This window comes from Myotis yumanensis, unplaced genomic scaffold (genome assembly GCF_028538775.1).
Source record: "Myotis yumanensis isolate MYYU_CA2020_CCGP unplaced genomic scaffold, mMyoYum1.0.hap1 SCAF_2, whole genome shotgun sequence".
Taxonomy (NCBI): Eukaryota; Metazoa; Chordata; class Mammalia; order Chiroptera; family Vespertilionidae; genus Myotis; species Myotis yumanensis.
Genome location: NW_027223753.1, coordinates 152,462,284 through 152,487,385, shown reverse-complemented (window position 1 = coordinate 152,487,385; position 25,102 = coordinate 152,462,284). Strand labels below are relative to the sequence as shown.

The following is a 25,102-nucleotide window of genomic DNA, read 5'->3' as shown; positions in this document are numbered from 1 at the left end:
ATGGGGGTGGCCATCATGTGATGACATGGGGGTGGCCATCTTGTGATGACATGGGGGTGGCCATCATGTGATGACATGGGGGTGGACATCTTGTGACAACATGGGGCGGCCATCTTGTGTGGGGGTGTGACAGTCAGTTTGCATATTACCTCTTTATTATATAGGATGATTTGATCATCTTAGTTTTTAAAGGTAGACTTCATTCAGAGTTATCATAGCTTATTAAGGAAAGATAAGGCATCACTGTGATTTTCTTGTTGTTCTTCTCAAGATAGATTTAAAAAAATGGATGGTCTTGAAAAGCAGATTCCAAAATATGAATGACCATTTTTGGCATTTTATAGTCTTCTTAAGACTGACAAAAATGAATGAAAATACTTCAAGAAACTTGTCTGCAGAAGACCCCAATGTACCTAGTTGGCAACTGCACCTGCTATTTGTGCACATCTGATTAACCCTTCCATCTGACTTTAACTTATAAATCTTTGCCAGGTAGGAAACAGAGAATTAAAAGTTTCCACATCTAGGGTGCATGAAATGTCATTAAATCAAGCAGAAAATTTATTGAATCTGTCAGATAAAGGAAATAATGTATCCAGAGTGAAGATGGAATATCAATTGACAGGAACCTATGAAGCTGGCACTCACTCTAACAGGCATGTGACTCTAAAGACCCCACAGTACCTCATCCTTAGAAAACACTGGGAGCCAGAAAGGGATTAGGAAAATCAATAAGGTAAAAATCTTCATCCTGCTATTTGGAATGACTCCCACATAAGAATTAATTAACACAATACTTCTACAACATTAAAAGGATATCAAAATATTCTCTTGGCCCATAAAAAACAAAGATGTAAACCCACCTAGCTTCTAGAGACAGTCATTGAAGAAAGAAGATCGGAAAGATTAAAGGCCTAAGAGGTCATTTCTGTCCTGTTGTCATTCCATTTACCCTCTTCAGATGGAACGATAAATGTTGAACTTCAGGTCTTCTGAATTCCTCAGTTCTGTCATCAGTGCTGTGACACATTCTAATTTTCTGATTCATTTGTGATGAATAAGCTCTCCCTTTGCTCTTCACAATGCTTAAAAGTAACCAATTTTTATTTCCATATTTTTATTGCACTATTATTTTCTTTTAGCAAAGTCTGTCTCACTCATTATCAGCCGGGGTGAATTCCATGTGCAGAAAAGCCCTTGGACAGTACCAGCACTTAGTCTTGGGGTTAGTCAAGAGGAATGAGAAACTGACGACTGGGATTCTGTTTTTAACCCAGCCAGATACCTCAGCTGGCAAGTGGCTCAGCTTCCGCACCATAAAATGGGTATAATAATAGCTTTCCCTTACCACTGTGAAATATTTAGAATGCAAATCAAGCCAAACCTGTCTTCTTCCAAAGGCGAAGCTTAAACTAGCCTCCGAAATCCTGAATGAGCCCAGATTTCAAGGGAAAACATAAAGTGGGAACCACCTAGAGGTAGTGTAATTTAGTGGTTAAAAATATGTAGACTTTGGAATGGTACAGCCTCATTCAGATCCCAGCAGCTGTGTGATTTGGGGTAAGTTTCCCAATTTTTCAAATCTTTTTTTTTTCTCTAGTCAATTGGAAGTAACGGTATATACTTGTGTAGTTAGGATTAAGTGATAGACAGTTAATGCTGCTCTTCAAATTCTTCTAGTAGGTGATCTTCAAGTTAGAGTGACTGAACTAATACTCAGGATGCTAGGGACATTGCCTGAAGCAGTGTGCCACAAATGAGACTTGTCAGCCAGGTCTCAGGTTTCACCCTAAAAATACATACAGATTTGCATTCTACTCCTCAATATAGTCTTGTTTATTTTACTAAAATGGAAATTCCATGAAGCCAAGAAGAGTATCTGTTTTATTTCTTCTATAACATTAAAAAATAGTTACTGGATAAATGAATACATGTACAAATAAGAGTTTAAATTATGTACTTAGCCACAAGGGCAACTGCCCCACCAAATACACAACCGTGTCTTTATTATTTATTTTGTGGCTTTTGTACTCCAGTTGCTTGACTCCACCTCCCTGGATAGGCCCATAATCAAACTTGAGAAGCATTTATTTAGCAGGAAGCCATAGAGGAACTCATTAATAGTAACACTATCATTTCTCTGCTCACTACTTCTCTACCTCATTGTTCCTAAGGCTCTATGGACTTAAAAAAAAAAAAAAAAAAAAAAAAAAAAATATATATATATATATATATATATATATATATATATATATATATAATTAGGAAGGTCTGGGAGACCTTTAATCTGTGTTTCTCTAGTCATACTCACTCTCCCAGGTAATTTCTATACATTTGGTTACTCCTGGCTTCAGCATATAGCAACTTGGTAAAACTTCCTAGAACAAGCATGTCAAACTCAAAGGCTAACATGGGCCAAATAAACAAGGTTTAAGTATATGTGGGCCGCAAAAAAAAAAAAAAAAAAAAAAAAAAAAAGCTGCTATTTTCATAGAAATGTAGGTTTATTTTGATAGAGACGTGCTGAATACAAAGGGCTGAAATAAATGAGTAATCATTAACATGAAATAATAGAACATTTTAATAAAAATTAATTATTTTTCTTGAACATTAACTAAGACACTAAATAACTGCACAAATTAATAAGCGTAACACAAAGAAACCTATTTTTCTTGTTCTACAAAAGCAAAATATTTCCTGTTGAGCACACCAAACAAGTCAGTACAAGACTAATGACATGGCAATCGGCTGCTAAAATACTCACTGCTAGTATTAGTGGAGAGTAATGGTGCGCCTACACGTAAGGCGCGTAAGGGAAATGAATGCAACATGATTATAGTAATCAGTCATCAGCAAACTTTGTAGTTCATTATTAATAATCTATACTAATAAAAAGGTAATTTGCTACTTAGACCGGATAGACTGGACATCTTCTGGTTGTCCGGTCCTCCTTCTGGACAAAGCCATGGTGGTGGGGGCCGAGGCAGAAGCGGTTAGGGGTGATCAGGCTGGCAAGTGAGCACTTAGGGGTGATCAGGCTGGCAGGCAGAGTGGTTAGGGGCGATCAGGCAGGTAGGCAGAGGGGTTAGGGGAGATCAGGCAGGCAGGCAGAGGGGTTAGGGGTGATCAGGCAGGCAGGCAGAGGGGTTAGTGGTGATCAGGCAGGCAGGCAGAGGGGTTAGGGGCGATCAGGCAGGCAAGCAAGTGAGCTGTTAGGAGCCAGCAGTCCCGGATTGCAAGAAGGATGTCCGACGGACTAAACCAGCAGTCAGACATCCCTCAAGGGGTCCCAGATTGGAGAGGGTGCAGGCCAGGCTGAGGGATTCCCCCTCCCCCATGCATGAATTTCGTGCACCGGACCTCTAGTTATGTATAACAGGATATTGTAAAAAATAAGTTATGAAGTTTCTATTGAAACTTTTCTTACATACCGTTATATTGGCTGGGCCACAAAAATATTCGTTGTAGGCTGTGAGTTTGACATGCTTGTCCTAGACACAATGAGCAGTAGAATTGAAAGAGCTTTTTCTCCTCCTCCCTTTAGGGTTACTAACCTGGAATTCCTGGATGACTTTCATGGAGTCTGGGAGCTCCTTGAAACTGGGTGTTTTGGGGGAGTTTCTAAGGAAAGGATTCTCACTGAGATCTTTATCACTATTACCCTAAACATTACATAAATTGGAATCAGAATTGACTGATATTTAAGTTACAATTAATACTACTTTTAGTTCCTTGGAGATTGTTAGTATATAATAATTTCCACTTGGAAATCAGGAAACTAAGATTAGACTTCCACAGTCACCCCCTCTCTGTTCTTGCCTCTTTCACCATGTTTCAAGGTCCTCATTCCTCTGGGCTTTGCAGTTACATATTCTTTGCTAGATATTTATACTTGGAACCTAGCATGCTCAATGCAAATATTTTTAATCTTATGCAAAACTATTATAGATAATTCTTTGCATTCCAGATGAAAACAACTTGCAGACATATAAGGTGAATATCACTTAGGCAGAAAGGATGCATATCAATAAAATCACAATTTGAACTGAACAAAAATAAACCTATAGAGATTAATATATAGTCTCAAAATTGCCTAGCAGATTGCAATTCAATCAAGAAGTTGGAGCCTTTTGACGTTTATGAACATTTATGAATTGTATAAGAACTCTGAGATTAAATATTTAGCCTTAATATTAAAATTGGGATAGGTATTATTGTTTTTCATTAATATATAAAGACAACAATTATATCCAATGAAATCTTTTATTTCACTTTCCTTGAATTTGTCTTAGACTGTGACATAACACACTGATTTTTCTTTCCATCTTGGATTCCTGTCATGGACAGCCTGTGTGTCATTTGACATCCAGAAAAAGTTTTGTTTTATTCCAGGCCTTGGATTTATTAGTCAATCTGGGTACAATTTACATTGATCTCTTCGGATCACATCAAAAAATTAATTTTGATTAACTTTTATGAAAAAAATGCTCCTTGAAATTTAGAAAGGGTTATTATGTGCTTAGATATAAGAACATAAATACAAAGTACAATTTAAAAATAGCATATTGTATTATTTGGAGTTATTGAGTTTATAACATGCAACAGAAAAACGATAAGCAAGCATATTTCATAGATAACCACTAATCATATTTTTTGTCTTTCTCTTCAAAGCAAGCTCAAAAAAAGTTGGGGGAGAGGCGGAAAAAGAAGGAAGGGAGGGAGGGAGAAGAAGGAGAAAGGAAGGAGGGAGGGAGGGAAAGAAAAATATTTTAAAAGATGCACCCTACAATGGTCTAGGATCCTGGCTTGCAGAAGAGACTAGAATTTAATAAAACTTAGAGTTTTGAAGACTTTGAAGATTAGTCAGTCATATATGATATACATTTCAGGTTTGTATGTACTTTCAATGAATCATAAATTATCTAATTATCTTGCTTAAAATTTTAATTGGACTCATCAATTTTGTGAAACACTTTGAAAGCATTGTAAACCCCAACTTCTCTTCGCATACGTTATGCCTGGATTTTCATCTTAGCCCTTCTTGTCCATGGAGCGCAACATCACCTTACACTTGCACGTGCATGGACAAGGTTTCACCTTGGAAATAAAGAAGAAACTCTCTCTTTGGAGGAACTTCTGCAATCGGCATTTGTCCAGAAAATGTGCTGAGAAGTGAAATCTCTTTAATTGCCATTTTTCTGCTTTAGCCTTATTCTATGCTGAGTTGTCTAATCAGACCCTTCTTGATCTCTTTTAATATGGTTTGTTTTGCATATTTCTGGAAGCCTTATGTGAAGTAGTTAAAATCATGGTGTCAGAGAGACAAGAATGCAATCAGTGTTAAGTCCTTGATAAATTTGAGTGGGATGGAGGTGGGGATACCTACTTTGTTTTCTCAGCATCCTTGTTTGGTTTATTAATTTCTCATGGATCTTCTGTTACTTCAGTCTTATTCTTAGAAGCTATCAAAACAATGGTGAGCAGATCAGTCCCTATAGCTTATTTGGCTTGTGAGTTGAAGATTAAAAAGGGGAATTATTAAATTTGAAATAAGGAATGAGAAACTGTTTAGGTCAACTCCCCCAAACCTAAAGTTGTCATCATTAGAGATATGTTTTGGGAGACAGATGTATTATCTTAATATAATTTTTTCAGAGGGGACATTGCTTGGCTGGTGAGACGAGGTACAGGAGGCAGTACCAAGTCCTCAGCCAGCACCAACCCAGGTCCTCAATTGAGGTTGACAACACATGGAAGTGGTGAATTTGTCCAGAGAATCTTCTGGGCACTGAATATGTTGCTAGTGTGATAGAGGAACTAAACATTTACGTTTTCATTAAATTGTAATTAATTATTTAAATAAATAAATGTGGCTAATGGCTACTCTAGTGCACTGCACAACCCTACAAAATACTCATATGATTCAGATCAGAATGAAGGTCACGAAGAATGAGGTTGGCACTTCTTGGGGTGGGGAGTACTGTGTTGGTCGGAGAACAGAAGGTCACACCTTTGGAAAATGTTATGAAGTTGTATCTCCTTCTTTGGGCTCCTGCAGCTCGTCCTTTAGGAGCAACCATCCCTGTCTATACAGTATTTAGATTTGCTTTCCTTCTCCCCATAGTACCATTGGGTTAATTTTTAATTCCTTGTTTTTTCTTTGATTTTCAGTTCCTTGACCATCAGTCTGCAGCCTGCCCCTTCTCTGTATGTAAGTAGAAGTGGTTTCTTTATTTTTCAAAACAGTGTCAGATGTGGGAAATTTGGATCTTTCTCAGCATGTTATCCAGTTGACTTCGTTGTGGTTTCCGGCGCTTCTTCAGCATGCATTAGATTGTTCTGTGTTTGGAGTCGATGCTGTTGTGGGGGTAGCAGTTGCCATCCATGAGGGGCCTGAAAAGACCAGTGGCCCAAGCGACTGGACTTCTGTAAAGACTGCCCTTTACTCTGTCACAGCTGCTGTTTGCAAAAGTCACTGCTCCTCAACACTGTAGCTCACATTCTTCAGCCAGATACCCGCAACAACTAGGCTGTTGCTGCACTGTCGGTCAATGGCCAATTATGTATTCTAGGTTCAAAGTTGTTGTTGTTGTTGTTGTTTAAATATGTTTTCTATTGATTTTAGAGAGAGGGGAAGGGAGAGGGAAAGAGAGATAGAAACATAGATGAGAAAAAACTTTGATTGTCTGCCTCCTGCACAGCCCCCACTGGGGATCGAGCCTGAAACCCCAGGCATGTGCCCTGACCGAGAATTGAACCTGCGACCTCCTGGTGCGTGGGACAACGCTCAATCCACTGAGCCACACTGGCCAGGTGGTTCAATTGTTTTTAATTTCAGCTTCTAGATCAGAGCTTTCATTTATTGACCAAATTTCTAATATCCTTTTACTAAGAAGTACAAGACTTCAGCCATTTAGGTAAAATTATATGTGAAATTATAAAGTTCAGAAAAAGAAATGGAGAGAGAAATCCCAGATTACATGCACCAGGAGGTTTATAAAAGGTGCCATTCTGTTGTAGAAAAGATGCAGGTCATTTGGAGAGAAAAAAACAACTTGATTGCAGATGCTACCATAGTAATATTTATTATTTGAAGCTTAAACTAGGCTGCACTGAATGATTTTGGATAAATTTTACTTTGAGCTGCTTGAAAGAGGTTCTGGGGCAATGAACCTAAATATTTAAAGTCACTGCATGAGACCCCACCCAAGAGATGCTACAGGTAGTGGCACACCTTCTGTGATAAGTAATCATTTATTTATTTAAATAAGCGATTTCTTCCAGCTGTTTCCCACTCTTCGGTGAGCACAGCTGGTTCCTTATTCACAACATCCTATCTTACCTCACTGAGTCCTCACTCCCAGGTATTTCTGGTGTTATAATCATTTGCACAGAAGGGGGGTTCCCATGGCTCTTTTGCTTGTGTGTGGCTTCCAGTAATATTCTTAGAAGCTAGTTAAATATATTTAGGGGAGCAGAATCCTCCAAAGGATGCCCAGGCGAAAGTCTAAACTGACAGTTATTTGACAGAGAAAGGAGATTGATTAAACTCCCCGAAGACTGGTGCTGTGCATAATGCATTTATGCAGCAGGGGTGGGTCCTTCCTGCCCTGACAGTCTTGTTGTTTCCTATTCTCGGTGTTGACAGAGTGGGTCTGTCAGTGCTTCAGAGGGTGTCAATGTACGTGCTGATGGTTACCACTTTATGTCTCTGCATCCCTGCCCCAGCTACCTCGCACTGCCTATTTCTAGTCCTCTGGCTGGCAAATCATTTTTGTTACAGTTCTTTGTGTAAAAACAGTTCACATAATAGCTCTGTGTTAGACAAGGCATTAATCCTCACATCACCGGATGAGTCAGCACAGTGCACTCCTGCCCGCATGGCTCAGCTATTATGACGTCAGCACTGTAGAGCGAGCCTCAGACACAACAGTACAGGGGACTGAAGGCCTGTGTCACAGATTAGAGATCAAGAGGAAGACCTTGGAGATAAAAAATGTAATTGAAAGGCTGTCTCTGGCTCATAGGAAAATGTGAAAGTGATTCTATGCTATGTCAACCATCAGCTGAGCAGCTTGTAGAGAGATCCTAGTTTTTAACTAGAAATGAGGCTGGAGAATGACCTGTAATGGGCTGATAAATCATTCATGTACCCACTAACCTGGTCTTACCCCTGGGCCAATCTTCATGCTCGCAGGGATTGTTCCAAATCCTGAGGCCTGCCTTTATCTCAAGGGTGGCAGGGCCTGTGACAGTCCTGTTGTCCTCAAGTGCCCCACAGACTCTGCTGATGGCTCCAGAGGTGGTGTCCCAGATGCCCATCAAAGGGAAAGGAAAGGTTCCTGGAAATAGATCAGAGCATTCTCTCCCCAGTGCTTCCAGCTCCTGGGGTCTCTGCAATGGCCTCCTTCAGACAGGGGTTAAGTTCTGCCTACTTGACCTTCTCTTCTTGGCACTGCTGTTAGCCCAAAGTCCTAATCTGGATGTGACACGGATTTCAATAGAATAATTAGGTTCCAGATGTTCCCCCTAGAGTTTTCCATTTCATCATTATTTAGCAGAAATGAGGCAGAGCCCTCGATAACCTACCCTGCTGCCTGAAAGCAGGTATCACAGACCTGCCCTATTTGGGAAACCGGTTCTTACACGTTAGGCCTCCATGCAGTTCATACCCTGATCATTCTCTGAATAATACCTATTAATACTAAGTGTTGAAGAAGCAGAAAATTCACTGCTTTAGTGACATTCTCTGTTAACAAGACAGTCTCCATCCCACCATCTACCTCTCCCTCTTACAATCCCCCTGTGATAACCTTCAGAAAGTACCTTACTTCTGGGATCTTCTAGTTTCATTAGATTGCTAAGAGGCTCCTAACATGCCTATAGAAGCTAATACTACTTCTTGGTTTGTAATTATCATGCACCGCTCTTTATTCAGTTTTTAGTCAACAAACATTTATGGGAAGCTAGTCACTAGGCTTGATACCTGGAACTCCAAAATAAAAAAAAAAAAAGTGCTGCCTGTTGTTAGGAATCTCAGAGTATGGTAGCGGAGATAAATAGTAAACAAAGGCTATACCGTATGGTAGAAGCTGAGATGGAGGTAGATACAAGATGTAGCGAGGGTTCTGAGAAAGGAATGCCTACATACATGTAAAGAGGTACTCAGGCTGGCCCTTAAAGTCTAAAGAATGAATTGCAGTTTCCTAGGTGGATGTAGAGGAAGGGAAAGCAAAAGAGGATCATAATTAGGAAAAAAGTGAAAGCATTTGCAAAGTCAGGAGGCGTCGAACAGCAGCAAGCTACAGAGGACAGTGGTTAGTGTGGAGGAACATGTGGTGGGAAGAGGAGCCTAGAGACAAATCTGAAAGTGGGAGGAGGCAGATCTCAGAAGGCCTGCCTGGTCTGCTGTGCACAGGAAGGAGTCTAGACTTGACGTTGAAGGCTTCAGGAGCCTGTGAAGAATTGTAACCAGATTTGTATTTTAGAAAAAAAATGCTCTGCCCTCACTGGTGTGGCTCAGTTGGTGGGAATATTGGCTGTGTACACAGAAAGGTGGTGGGTTTGGTTCCCAGTCAGGGCACTTACCTAGGTTGCAAGTTTGATCCCTGGTTGGGGAGTGTATAGGAGGCAACTGATCGATGTTTCTCTCTCTCTCTCTTTTTCTCTCTCTCTCTCCCTCTCCCTTCCTCTATCTAAAATAAATAAATAATAAAAACGAAAAAGAGCGCTCTGGTAATGGCAGAGGTAGTTAGCTGAAAAAAAAGGAGACCAGGTCAAAGGTGAAGACTAAGGGCTGAACTCTGCAGTGGGGGTGGGAGTGGAGAGGAGAGCCCATATGGTAGTGTTGATATAGGCATTGGCATTGCATAATGCCAGCATATCTTGGCCCCATGCAAAGTCCTTGCCTTCTAAGGGAAAGAATGATGTATTGTGTGGGGCCAAATTTCAGATCAAATTATATCTTCATGGGAGCTTCACCAGAGAGCTCAGTGTAAATCTGACCTCATTCTGAGCTGCTTGCCTACTAGTCTCCAGGGATGTGTGACTCCTTCTCCCCTAGTGGACTTGGGGGTGGAGCAGGCAGATATGGAGAAGCCATTCCCAGTGTCCTGCTTTTCTCATCTTTCATCTGAAAATGAAACCATTTCTTAAGAATGTGCCCCTAAAGTCAGTCAATGCCCCAATCTTCTATCATTTTCCCTTTGCTGTCTTTTTTAAGCAGAAGTTTCAAGCCATTGAGCTGAATTCCAACTTATGCACAGCCGGGTGTTGAAACAATTCAGTATATTCATTCCTGCTTTCTGAATTAGAGTTCACCATAAGTGTGCTTTTCTCTTGTTCACTTTGGGCTGCCAGGACAGTTTAAAGGAAATTTTCAACAGCTTTTGTTTCATGTACCACGTTCTCTTTTGCAAATGGGAGTATATATGTGGGTATGTTTAAGTCTTCTCTATGTTGCTGTCTGGAGAAAGGGTTGAGAAGATGAGCAAGACAAGGACTGGGGACCCACAGAAAGCTCAGGTCCTTTCAGTGACCTGAGTGCAGAATGTAGGCTGGTGATCAGATGGTCAATTATGTGTTTGTCAAAACACAGTGGGCTGCATTCCAGACTGCCAGCTTTGGAGGCCCAGCTTCTGCCAACCAAATGTCATCTGGGAACATGCAACACTGGGCACTGTGAAGGAGTTTGAAATAGACCATGCCACAGCCAACCTACTGCCAGTCTTATAGCACCAATATGGCATGCACAGCCGGGCCCCATGTTTCAGAGCTCAGGAATTCGCTGCACTAAATTCAGGAGGTCAGATGGGTTCATGTTTTCAAAGCCTATGTTCTCTGCTTTGAACATTGTGACTTGCTCCTCAGCAATTTCCAAGGGATTTTTCCAGTCACATCTCTGTGGAAACCACTCTTTTTGTGATGGTTATGAAAGCCTTGTAAATGTCCCTTAGGAGAGAAAAAAAATAAACTTGCTCTGACAATGACTGTGATTCCAACAGAGAGATTCCAACCCTTAGGAAATTACATGAAAGGTGCATAGCTTTTAAAATACCAGGAACCACCTTGGCAACTTATAAAAAGCAGAAGGGCTTTGCCTATTTTATAAAGTGATTTGCATATACCTGCATAAATAATGTCCCCACCTGTACTTTCATGCATTTAGGTTGAATAAATTAAATGCAGTGATCTTTAAAACATTCACTGTCTTTCATTCTCAGATACCATTTTCAAGACCCTTCCTTCTTATTTTTTTTCATGTGGTAGTAGTAGGGGCTATTTTTTCAATATGTCAGCTAATTCAGAGAATCCAAACACTCTGAAGACCAGTTTCCCATGCCAGGAGCATTGCCTCTCTCTGCTTACATTTCTCTCAGCCTTTCTACCTAAGACCATGGCTTCCATATGCTTTTCATAAAGGAAAATGGGGATGTGTATTACTAAGATGAAACACAGCGTAAGAGAGAATTAAGCTCCACTATCTGTATGTGTATCCAGACTTGCATTGATTCACATCTCAGGGTCACACTCCTATTAAGCTTTTCTTTATTTGTCGCTGCCACCACCCCTTCAAGAACCATCCAGCCACTAAGTCATGTCAGTTGTAACATGGGCCTTCAAATCAAAGCCTGGTCAGTGGGCCAGCCTCAAGAACAATCATCCAATAAGATATTATTGAGGACTAACTATATACAAAGAATCATTAGTGGGGGGTTAAAACAGAATCTAGATTACTGCCCTTGCTTGCTCTTAAGGAAGTTAAAATTGAATTAGGAAAAGAAGTCATACCTTTGAGTATTCTATAGGTGTATAAGACAATAAGTGACAATTCCAAAAGGAATGATACAGTCCAGTAAGTACTGTAGAATTTATTCATGAAAGAGCCTTGAGGGCTGGAAAGCTTCATGTAAAATGTGATTGAGCTGGGTCTTGGAAAATGGATAGAATGTAAAAAAGATGAAGAGCAAAAGAAAGGTATTTCAAGCAAAAGTACAAACCTAAGTGTTGGAATTATTGAGGGGATCCAATAAATAGTATTGCTCTTCTCCACTCAAATTCTAAACCCATTGAAAAATAAGATAAAATAACTGATGGCGCCTGGCCGGTGTTGCTCAGTGGTTGAGAATTGACCCATGAACCAAAAGGTGGCTGGTTCGATTCCTGGCCCGAGCACATGCCCAGTATGTGGGATCAATCCCCAGTAGGTGGCGTGCAGGAGGCTGCCAATTGATGTTTCTATCTCTCTATCCCTCTAACTTTCTTTATCTAAAAATCAATAACAATATATTTTAAAAGAAAAAAGAAGAACTAAAAGTTTTTATAAAGGCCAGGTTGAAGAATGTAGCTTAATTTGAGTAGTAAAACAGACTTGCTGACTCCCTTCCCTTCTATCTAAATATTGGAAAAACCTGTCCAAAGGAAAATTTAGATCCGCATAAGAGCAACACTTTTCCGGGTCACTAACTTTAACTAGTTTTAGTTGGAAAAGAAGGAGAAAGAGGCTAAATTTCTGCACTTATAAACTTTGATAGATCAGTTCCACCTAACTCAGAAACATAGATGACATGCTGTCTCACCAACAGGGTGATTTTCCTCCATCGGGAACTATAAGGATTGAGGCAAGAGACAAGGTGTGTTTAGAAAACTTCTTCTGGAAATGAGGAGTCGGGAAGAGACATTACTACCAACTCTATGTCCCACAGGCTGGAGAACAAGAGGAGAAAGTGCTGAGTGAAATGAAACTCAGAGCCAGAGCCAAGAGGCCAAATGAGGCTCTATTTGTCTAAGGGGATATACCTGTGGTTGGAACCAGTAGCCATAGCATTATCGAAGTTTTAAGCTAAGGGTTTCTTTTCAAAGTTACCAGGACCAAAACCCCAGGGAATAGTCATGAAATGAAGATAATGGACTAAAACCTCATTGGAAGAAAAATACAAAAACTCTCATCTTTTGTTAAATTAATGATAAGAAGAGAGAACATCTTTTGATGTTCTTGTCTTGTCTTGCTTTAGGCACTGGACAAAATAATGTTAATGGTTATCTGATTTAACCTTTAAAATTACTCTTATTAATTAGATGCTATGATAATCCTAATTTTGAAGATGAAGTGGAGATTTTGCATGTTTGAGTAAATTTTCCAAGAATGCCTCGTGAGTAATAGACATATAACTTGAATCCAAGACTATATGTCTTAAAAGCCTTGGCCTAGTTTTGTTAAACAGAAAATGGGTGCCTAACTAAATGCTGAAGATATAATGGTGAGCAATGCAGACATCATTTTTTCCCTTCTAGAGTTTATAATCTGGGGGGATGGGAGACAGATATTAATCAGATGTTCACACAGAAGAGCTTAGCATTAGACATGTTGCTTACTGCTGTGAAATAAAAGTGCCAGGTGCTCTAATAGTAAGTGTAAGAGGGGAATCAAAGTGAATCTGGATGTTCAGGAGAAGTTTCTCTGGGGAGGTGACATTTGCGCTAACATTGGAAGATGAAAAACAAGAGATGAGATTAGGTGATGGAAGAGGTTTCCAGGCACAAGGAACAGAGTGGGTGAAGCCCCTGAACATAGCTAGATAGAGAGAATGAGATAAAGAGCAGCCCAGGTTGAGGTTGAAGAGATACTTGGGGCCTGATAATGAGATCTTTGTAGGCTGTGTTAGGGACTTTCCTCAATGGGGTGGGAAAGCAAACTTAAGACAGACTGTGGTACAATCAATTTTGTATTCTAAAACGATAGGCTACTCTTGGATATTTATCTCAGAGAAATTGAAATATACACACAAAAACCTACACACCAGTATTCATAGCAGCTTTATTTGTAATGGTCCCAAACTGAAAGCAACCCAAATTACCCTCTATAAGTGAATAGCTCAATAAACTGGTACAACCATACTGTGGAATACTTCTCAGCACTAAAAAGTAATGAACTCTTGATACATACAACAACGTGGATTAACCACAAAGATATTATGCTGAGTAACAAAAGCCAATCTCAAGATTATATACTTTATTATTCCATTTATAAAGCATTCTTGAAATGACAAAATTATGTAGATGGAGGACAGATTAGTGGTTGATAGAGGTTAGGCTGTGGGGGAAAGATGGAGCTGACTGTGGATATAAAAGGGTAGCAAGAAATATCCTTATGATGGAAGAATATTTACACACATACACATATACACAAGTGAGTGCATATAAAACTGGTAAAATCTGAATAAAGTGAATGGATTGTACCACTGATAATTTCCTGGATGCAATATCGAACTATAGTTACATAAGATTATTACTACTGGGCAAAACTGGGTAAAGAGTATACCAGGTCTCTGTATTATCTCTTCCAACTGTATTATCTCTTTAAAATTCAATAATCATGGAAGTAGAAGTTTAAAAAATATCAAGCTACCTTTCTTGTGGTGAATGGTTTGGAAGGAGTAAGAGTAAAAAGGCTACGGTAGTAGACTAGACAAAAGAAGGATTAGGGTAGTCACAGTGGGAATGGAGGTAAATAAATGGAACTGACAGGTCAGTAGTAAAATATACAGGATTTTCTTATGAAGGAGAAATAAGTGGCCACTCTGACTACTGGCTTCATGCCTTTAAAACTATATGGAGGATTGAGGTGGAGGGAAGATTATAAGATCTGTTTTTTAGGGTACCCAGTGTGCAATACTTTTGAAATAAGAAAGCATATTGAATAGGCATTTGGATGCATACAACTGGAACTCAGAAGTACAGTAAAGGCAAATGAAGCTGTTGGCATGGATGATATTTCCTAGGGACAGGGTTAAATTGAGAAGAAGGCCCAAACTGAGGCTTAAAAAACTCTTAATATTTCCCCAGCTGGTAGAGAAAAACGAGGTTGTGAAATGCCCTCAGAAGGAACAGCTAAAGAGGTAGTGGCAAATCAGGAAATAGTGGCCCAGAACCCAAGAGAAGAGAGTGTTTTAAAGAGAGTGGGAAGTGCTACTGAGAGGTCAAGTAAGTTACAGACTGAAAAATATACTTTTGATATATTAATTTGGAAGTTGTTATTGACCTTAGCAAAAGCTTTTTTGTTGAAAGTGATTGAAGCAGTCACTTGTTTGCAATGGGATGAAGAAAAAGTGAGAGGTGAAGAATTAGCAATGGCCAGTGTGGATAACTCTTAGTTTTATTGCAAAGGGAAGGAAAATGAGCTAGTGTGATATTTTGGGAAGGGGAGAGTGAAGTCAAAAAGAAGGTTTGGAAAAAATGGAAACATTGGTGTTTTTATATGCTCATGGGGAGAATTCAGTAGAGAGGAGAGATTCAGTGTTCAGAAGAGAGACAAGGATGGGATGATTGGTAGTATAAGATTCCTCATAGGGCTGGAGACCTGGAATGCATAAGGAGAAAAGGAGGGTTACCTGATCTATTGTTACAAGAACGAAGAAAGGACAGAGGAAGATGCAAGCCCTGTGTAGATTTGGTGCTGTGAGGTTGAGACGTTCCCCCGCAAGATGGCTCCTAGGGAACAAGGTATTCCAAGAATAAATAGAGACCGGATTTGAGGAAAGTAGAGGTTTAAAATGCTTGTTGGGGAAAAGCGCCATCAAGTTGGCCATAGAAGCACAGGAGGATCCTCCCTGGCAGTGGAAGTCCTGGGTGTGTCGATGTTGATAATCCGTTGCCTTGTGTGGTTTTCTCTAGTAATTCAGTGACCAGGGTAGAAGCTCAGAGGTGTGTATTTGAGTTGAAATTAGGATGTGATTCTGCCAGTATATGTGAAATGACATTAGGGATTTTAGTTTCTTTTCTGGTTCTGGCTAAGGCCAGAAGGAAAGGGCAGTAAATTGGCTCAGTGCAAGTCTCCAAGTCTTTGGCGAGCACAGCCATTGCACAGACACGGTGTCTGCTACAGAACAATCAGAGGTGAACAATCTATGACCTCAAATAGCTCAGTCAAGGGATATTTGAAGGTTGCCATTTGGTTAAAAAAACAACAACAACAAAAATGGAACAGGCAATCAGAAAACCTTTGCCAAAAGGCACAGTGACCCATATCATTCCTTTTTTTTTTTTTATCATCTTATGCTGCTTCTTCCTCCCATCCTGGCATCACCCAGTTATTTCCCTGCTTTCACAAAAAAAAGCAACTTTATGCCTCTGGAGGCAAATATCTACTATTGCCTCTAATATGTAGATATCATACATATATGAGCGACAGCTCAAATTTCTTCATCATTTTGCTAAAATACGATCATTTAGAAAGAATTAGATAACCTACTTGAAGTGTGGTGTTGCCATCTAACTATACAGAAAAGCTATTTACTTAAAAGTGGGTTGAAGAGAAGAAGAGTAGGTAAGAGTCGGGGGGAGAACAATAATATCTATAGAAGACCTTCTATAGCAGCTCGTCCTTATTATTCATGGAAACTCCCATTCAAAATTAATAGATGACCCTCTATTTCTAATGGTGGCCTATACACATCAGCCTCCAAAAACAGCTCCAGACCTGGAGACTTTCCAGAGGACTATATATTGTTAAATTCCAGCTTCTAAGAAAGTAAGATAAGATGTGAAGAAGACATGAAGAATGTGGATATTTCTAATTTCCACTATAAGTGAGATTCCCTACTCTGATTTATCCTAAGCATTATAAAATGTGGCCTGGAAAGAGGTGGTGGCAATGAAGGCTTTCCTGTATGTCAATACATTCCATTCCACTAGATTCCCTCTAGGAAATAACATTAGGGCCATTAGACTCAAAAGTAAATTGCAGATACATCTGGGGTAAAATTTGGCAGCTGTTGAGCAAAGCAGCTGTATTTTTTTAATATTTACTTTTCATGATTATATAATTCACACTTATTGTAAAATATTAAGAAAGTATAGGGTAAGGAGAAAACATCCATAATCCCACTACACAGAAACAACTATCATTAACAACTTTTTAGATCACTCTCAAGTCTCTTCTCTGACTTTTGACATAATTGAGCATACATTCTACCTATATGGTTGTACCCTATTTTTAAAGTAAATATTATGTAATGTGTATTTCCCAGTATAATTGCAAACTCTGTAATGTCTGAATTCTTTTCTATTATATAAAACCCCCTAAATTTACCCAACAATGTCCTAGATATAAATATTTGGGTTATTTCCAGAATTTGAGCTTTAAAGTCCTTTAAGATGAGAACTACAATGTATCACCTGAATTGTCAAAGTTGGAGGAAAATTGAGGCAGGCGGTGATGTCATCCATAAAGAAAATGGACGGGCAATGATGTCACCCTATTGTGAGAGTTACTAATCTATAATAATAAAAGCGTAATATGCTAATTAGACCGGATGTCCTTCCGGATGACCTTCCAGACAAAGCTGGGGCTGCAAGGAAAGCCCGGGTCTCAGGTGCCTGCTGGCGGCCGGAGGAAGCCTGGGTCCTGGGTGTGAGAGGGAAGCCAGTGCCGGCAGCCAGGGGAAGGAAGGCCTACTCTTGCATGAATTTTGTGCATTGGGCCTCTAGTTGCTAATGATCATGGAACTCAGATTTGAATTTTTAAGTAATTGTTGCAAGGTTCATCTAGGATCTTTTTCTCCCCAGAGTAAAAGATCTAATTTTTATTTCTAAAAAGTGTACATTTAGTTTTGTTTGAATTTGTTACAACACAGATGTATAAAGAAGGCAAAATTCATTCAAAATCTCACCTCCCAAAGATAATCACTTATTAACACCTTGGCAAATATATTTTCACATATATCTATTTGTCTGTCTCTTTTTCTTTGTCTTTCCAAAATGAAAGGAAAAGCTACTTGCTGTTTTATAATCTGTTTTTTTTCACTCAACATTGTAATAGGCATTTTCTGTTTAATAAATATAGGTCTATATTATCTTTTTGACAGCTATATTGTGCTCCAGTATATGAATAATTTATGGAATCAATTACTTACTTGTGGGTATTTAAGATATTTGGAATGTTTTCTAACTGAACAGTGTTACAGTAACTATTTTTATACATATAAGCATCTTATAAAATGCACTTGCCTAATTACCTCCTTAAAATAAATTTCTACTAGTGGAAATGCCAAAGTTAAATGTATCTATTGCTTAAATTGTCCTCCAGTGAAATTGTGTCAATGAACACCTCTGCCAACAAAGAAAAAGATTGCCCATTTCTCTGCATCTTCACGAATTCTATGATTGTTCATTGTAATTTTTGCTCTGTATGTGTATTTTTCATATTGGGATATGAGATGCTTTATCCAAGCATAAAACAAAAAATCTGAAAATGTAAAGAAAAACATATTAAATTTTATTACAGTAAAAAAATCACTATGGTAGAAAACATTTTTAAAAAAAACTGGGAAATATATTTGTGACATATTGCTAATATTTTAGTAATGGCTATAATTCAACAATAAAAAGATGATAACATAAAAATTTGGAAAGCGCTCTGACCAGTTTGGCTCAGTGGATATAGCGCCAGCCTACGGACTGAGGGGTCCCAGGTTTGATTCCAGTCAAGGGCATGTACCTTGGTTGTGGGCACTTCCCCAGTGGGGGGTGTGCAGGAGGCAGCTGATCGATGTTTCTCTCTCATCGATGTTTCTGGCCCTCTCTCCCTCTCCCTTCCTCTCTGTAGAAAATCAATAAAATATATTTTTTTAAAAATTGGAAAGGGCAAATGAGCAGCCTAAACATGTATTTCATGGCTTAATTTTATTATTTACTGCAAAAGCAGTGCTCTCTAAAGTCCTGCGGAGCCAGCTCAAGCGCCGTTCTCTATGCTCTGATAGCAATGCCCACCTCAGTGCCCTCCTGGGAATTCTGTGGGAGCAAAGCACCAATCTGGGCACATGCAGAGTTTCTGGGTGGGAGGCAGTTAGCACTTCTCCTGGTTATATATATTTATGTTCATTTGGCATCACCATCCCCCAAAGGGCAGGCTAATCGTTCCCTCATGAATGTAAAAAGGATCATCTGAGTCTGCCATCAGACTCCAGAATCAGTGAATTATTGGGAAGGGAGAAATACTCACTGGCAATCTTGCCTGATCCATGTCTCCAGGGCAGAATTGACACTGTTCTTCAACCAGATATAGATAGAGATTTCTGAATGTTCTCATAAATAAAGTGCTAGAGGCCATGTCATCAATGTCCTCCGCCTTCCCCTCCCTCTCTCTCATTCCCATGTGGATTACTACACACTTAATGAAATGGAATTTTTTCAGCAAATTCAGGGAGAGTGTAAGATGCTAGGGAGGCAGAAATGCCACACTGACAGCGTCAGTCCCTCCTCCACAATATGAACTGTGACAGGACGTCTCCCCTGTGTTTGGGGCTAGGAGCATCTTTCAAAGGGGCAGAGGCTGTGCCGAGCTGTCTGAGTGGTAACTGGAGCATTCCTCAGCACATCCATTTGCAGATGACAAGGGGTAGCATGTGCTCTGGGGCCTTCTCTCTCCCCCTGTGGTGGAAACCTGTGTATATTGAGGTTGTGCTTAAATCCATAGGCCATGTCCAGAAAGGGAGAAGAGAGACAAAACATGGTACAGATTATATGAAAGGCCTTCAGACCAACCACAAGCTGCGGAGAGTGGAAGAAAGCAGGCCTAGTGAGCGGCATGTTCTCCACCTGAGCAGTGGAGCACCCAGAAGGTGGGGTGTGGTTACAGCCAGGCCTCCAGCAGGGCTGCTAGAGGCCTCTCAGCCAGATCAGTACCAAATGTCTGGCTTTCTTAATGATGCTCTTAGCAAACTTCACATATTATAACACCTGCCTCCATACCATAGCCCATACATGAAGCCAAGTGGGGACACAGGTAATGACGAGTAATGTTGAGGGCTACTAATTGGCATTATGCGTGTTCCTTATTCAAAGTCTCTACTAGGGCACTTGTGAAGGCATCTTATACAAGATGTGTGTTCAGTGATAAAATTAAGATTTCTTTCTATCATTAAATTCTTCTTTTATGCACTCTTTCTGTATTCTCTGTTATTCCTCATTCCTCCAAGGCGGGGTTATTGAGGAAAAATCAGGCATATCTACTTATCCCAGAAAATCACTTCCAGATATTTACTTCGAATGGGCTGCCTTACCTCTCACACTTGGACAGGCTAAAGTGGTTTCTACCTTTAGTTACTTCCTGTCAATTTCTAGGCTTTTTTTATATGGTAAATAATTGTCACCTCTAATTTAAATTTCATCCTGTATTTTGGGTGAAAGAAGCATGTATCTCACGACAGAATTTGAGAAAGAGGTACATGTGAATTTTTTGACAATGTCCTTGGGTCTTTCTGGTCCTTACAAGCCAGTCAAGGATGCATAAGAGAAGGACAAGAACTCTCCCTGGGATTTCCCCTGCTCTTTTCCATCATCACCCGCTTGCATAATGTCCACTACATTGGTTCTTCACTGACAGGTTTGCCTCTCCACGCAGTTTCATAACTGCGTGGAGAGGCAGGGAAGGTTAGGAAGAATCTTAATACGGTTTACTTTTCCCAGATCTAGGGAGTATCTGTTGACAGTGCCTAAGCACTCTCTATCCTCTACTTCTAAAGAATCAGTTTCTTCATCTTATCACCATGTCACTAGCATCACTCTCCTAGAACAGGCACAGAAGCCACACCTCACAGAATGTTCACCCTCCACCCAGCTCTCCGACAGCCCTGGGAAAAGAGTTTCAGAAACACCCACTCACACCCAGAAAACCACTGCAGGGACCTGAGTCACTTGAGTCTCTGTGCAGGAATCTAAAAGAAATCTTACTGGCCACCATTGTTTGGAAATTTCTCCTTTGACCCAGATAGCAAAGAACAACAGCCAAAACACTGTGAAGGATTTCTTTTGAGCCATTTTGATGTTGGATTCTAGATTATTTTTTCTGAGAACATGGGGGAGCCAGGGGTACATTTAAATTTCAGATAAATGCTCTTACCTAATAAGAAATGAATGTATAGCCGAAACCGGTTTGGCTCAGTGGATAGAGCGTCAGCCTGCGGACTGAAAGGTCCCAGGTTCGATTCCGGTTAAGGGCATGTACCTGGGTTGCGGGCACATCCCCAGTGGGGGGTGTGCAGGAGGCAGCTGATTGATGTTTCTCTCTCATCGATGTTTCTAACTCTCTATCTCTCTCCCTTCCTCTCTGTAAAAAATCAATAAAATATATTTTAAAAAAAAAGAAATGAATGTATAATAATTGACTGTTGGGATAAAATGATCTTTTGTGAAAGGCAGTGTCTAATATTCATCTCCACTCCAGTAATGACCAAGCGATGGAGGCCTTCTTCAAAGAGGAGGCGGGAGCTCTGGGGGAGCCCACCAGAGGGATGCAGACTGAAACTGGAAGGGGTGCAGCTAGAAGCCAGGAAAACAATGGAGAGCTGTGTTCATATTAACAGCACCAGCTATCCAAAGATGAGTTAGGCTTTAGTTAAGATGGAGTCAAAATCACACACTGTAGATATTCATCCATTTCTAGGATTGTGCAGGGCTTTAGTTTCTTCTCGTCTCTTAGCAATTTTTTTTTTTTGTAAAAATAACTTGATCTTAAAAGAAAGACTTCCCCACACCCCAGTCAGATTATTTCATGGGAACAGTACACCCCTTGGCAGACCACACTGACTTGTGGACCAGCCTCACATCCAGGGAAAATAGACTAAGTGACCCACAGGGAGAGAGTCAGGGCCAGCTGTGGACATGAGCCTTCACCATCTTCTAAACGCCACCCAAAATCAGCCGTTGATTTCCTTTCTCAACAATGGGCATTGGAAAACTTAAAGATCAAAGTTCCTTTTGAGGCCTGAGCTGTTGATGTGTTTGTGGAGAGATTATTTCTAGGTCAGCTACAGTTACCTTTGGGGCTCAGGACCTCAGAGCAGTACCACACAGGAACACGCGCACATACACGTGCACACGCACACAGAGTCTATCGGTGTGGGCTTTTCTCCTGCCTATTAGATGCATTACAAATTTGCTTTTAATGGGGCCTCTCTGAATTCCAACAATAATATTTCTGGAGCTCTCCTGGCTCCCACTACATTTGCTGGGTGCACATTTAATATGTTTTAGCTTTACTGCCTGAAGATGGAATCAGGGACATCTACCTGCACATGACAGTGCTTTGGCTCTTGCAGTTGCAGAACTTAATGTATGTATCAGTAATGAAAATCTTAATTAAGAAAGCTGCATCATTGTCCATGAGCACTCATTTTTCTCCCCCTGCACAGCCCTTTGTGCATAGCAGTGTATACCTGGTCCAGACAGACAGAGCCCTCGAAGAGCTTGTCTGGCAGATCTTCTCTTGATTATTAACAGCTACTGAATGACAAAGTCTCTCTCTCCTTTTGTCTTGAAGCTGAGGCTTGGAACAGCAGAGCACACAGTGTACTGGAGGGTTTGTTTGTGTGTTTTTTTTAACTTACTTTTGTCATGTTGGTGGGTTTAAAAATTCGACAGTGTTGATCAAAACTAACTTAGGTAACTAAGAGTTGCTGAAACACTAGCAAATGCATATTTATATGTATACTCCCAGAGAAATGTAATTTTCCATATAGAAACAGTGAACAAACATTAAAAACTAGAAGCCTGGTGCGGGGGCATCCCTCAGCCCATCCTGCCCCCTCTCACAGTCCGGGAGCCCTCAGGGGATGTCCCCTGGGGAGCAGGCCTAAGCCAAAGTCTGGCCTTCCTCTGTGGGAGGCAACCGGGCTGATCAGGGGAAGGTGCCACCCCCATTACCCTGCTGCTGCTGCCACTGCTGGCTGTCGCAGCCAACAAGGTGTTTTCATCAACACGGACTCCAGTCCCTTCACCATGAAAAAATGACAACTTTGTCTAGGCATTTTTAAGATGTCTCTTATGACATTTTTTTCTTTTCTTTTTTTTAATCCTCACCTGAGGATATGTTTCCATTGATTTTTAGAGAGCATGGAAGAGAGAGGGAAAGACAGAGAGAAATATCAATGTGGGAGGGACACTTTGATTGATTGTCTCCTGCATGATCCCTGACCTGGGCCCCGGCCATGGAGGAGCCTGCCCTTGATCAGAATCGAACCCGGACCCTGCGGTTGGCAGGCCGAAACTCTATCCACTGAGCCAAACCAGCTAGGGCAGGATATGACATTCCTTGGCCCCTCCAGCAGTGGACCTTTGTTTTTTCCTCCAGGAGTGAGCTAGAAAAACCCTAGATCGCCCTCTTGGATTCTTATTACCCAAGTTACCAAGAATACTGGAAGTGGCATACTGGGAGCTTAGCCAATGAGTGGTCAGAAATGGTGTTTCCTCTGAAGCTCATGTGCAGAGGCAGGACTGCTGGCCCATGGCAGCTGGCAGGCCCCCCTGCCTCTGCTCCAGGCCTGCTCAAGCCACCACAGCCTGTGCTGGCAGCACCCCCATCTCTGCTCCAGGCCTGCTCAAGCCGCCGCAGCATCCATGGCTTGCCTCACCTCCACCCAGTCCCCTCCTGCCCACCTGTGCGCACAGCCTCCTCCTGAGCGGTCGTGACATTACGGTGTCCTGGACAATTTGCATATTGCCTCTTTATAAATATAGATGGAACATTTAAGTTGCCTGCCCATGTTTCTGGTGCCTTTGGCCTCTGGTGCTTGAGGCCTGCCATACCCCTCGGGCTGGTGGCACTACTACTTAGGTGACTTTAGTGGTCACTTCTTTTCTTGCACCCATGGCATGCGCCAATTTGTCCTTTGTTCAGAGGGTAAGAAGCTTTAGAAGATGGAATAACTTCAGGCAGACAAATACCTTTACCCTAGGCTCTGGGTGCTGCATAGACAATACAATATACAGATGATGTATTGTAGAAGTACACACTTGAAACATATAATCTTATTAACTAATATCCCCCCTAATGAATTTAACTTAAAAAGGTCTTTTAAAAAGGTAGCCTACAATTATGTTTATGGAACAGTGTCCACTCATGATGTTTTAATAATGGCCAAGTCATAATTCCCAAATTAAAAAGTTAATTCATTTGCAATTCCAGAATAGAAGGATCTGCCCACCTAAAAAAGATCTTTAAAAAAAAAACATATATATATATATATATATATATATATATATATATATATTATTGATTTTTTACAGAGAGGGAAGGAGAGGAATAGAGAGTTAGAAACATCGATGAGTGAGAAACATCGATCAGCTGCCTCCTACAAACCCCCTACTGGGGATGTGCCCTCAACCAAGGTACATGCCCTTGACCTGAATCGAACCTGGGACCCTTTGGTCCACAGGCCAACGCACTAGCCACTGAGACAAACCGGTTAGGGCCTAAACAAGGTCTTTTGATAAGTATTTAGGACCTGTCTTCCTACCATACCTACACTGTCCTCATCAAGAAGGGAGCAAACACTTGGGCTGGTGGCACTACTATACTCTGTTTATTTGTGCTACTTCTTAGTGCTCCACATGTTTCAGCTCATTTATTTTACAAATCACTGTAAAGTAGGCCATGGTCAGATTTCTGCCTATCGAAAGCTTGAGAGAGTTTGGGTAAATATTCTGTGTGTGTTAGGTAAGATATGAGGAAAACCTGATGATGGGAAAATTATTGTGTAATATTCTGACATTAAAATCTCATGATTGCACTCAACATTTTAATTAAGGTTAAATATGAAAAGTAAATAAAAATAGACATGATTTTATACTAGAACCATAATAAAATGTCAGAAGAGATGTCACCAGGGCTCTTGGCTGCTAGATGGGAAATCCTGTGAGTACATTGCTTTACTCTGGAAGGTTTTTCTTTTCAAGAACCATCTGGACAACCCTCCTATAAATCCTAAAACAGCTATGAAGTAATTTCCCAGAAATGTACTGTAGGTATGTACTACAAGGCATATAGTAGCCTATCAGTAAATGTTTGGGGAATGAATAAATGGGTATTTCTGAATGAATAAGGGAAAGAATGAGTTTTATTGGCATTTCAAAGACCAAATTAGATGATCAGGTTCATTTTTTAATTTTGGAAAGTCCTTGATTAGAAGTTTGAAGGGTGCTGAATTTCTAGACCTTGATCTTCAACTTTCCAAATAATAAAACACTCAACAGACTGATGAAGAATTTGAAGATTTAAAATTTGGATAGATAAGTTGCTTTCTGTCTCTGGAACACCTCCCCCCCC

General features: G+C 40.5%; 1 protein-coding gene across 5 annotated transcripts in view; it reads left to right on the top strand.

Moving 5' to 3' along the window:
- The window catches only part of ZBTB20 (zinc finger and BTB domain containing 20), an 862,593-nt gene that overhangs the window by 659,613 nt on the left and 177,878 nt on the right, over positions 1-25,102 (top strand). For all 5 annotated transcript variants that reach the window (XR_011470308.1, XM_070406230.1, XM_070406231.1 and 2 more), the window contains one exon: positions 6,172-6,211. The gene's annotated coding sequence lies outside the window, so the exon portion shown is untranslated. The remainder of the gene's footprint in view (positions 1-6,171; positions 6,212-25,102) is intronic.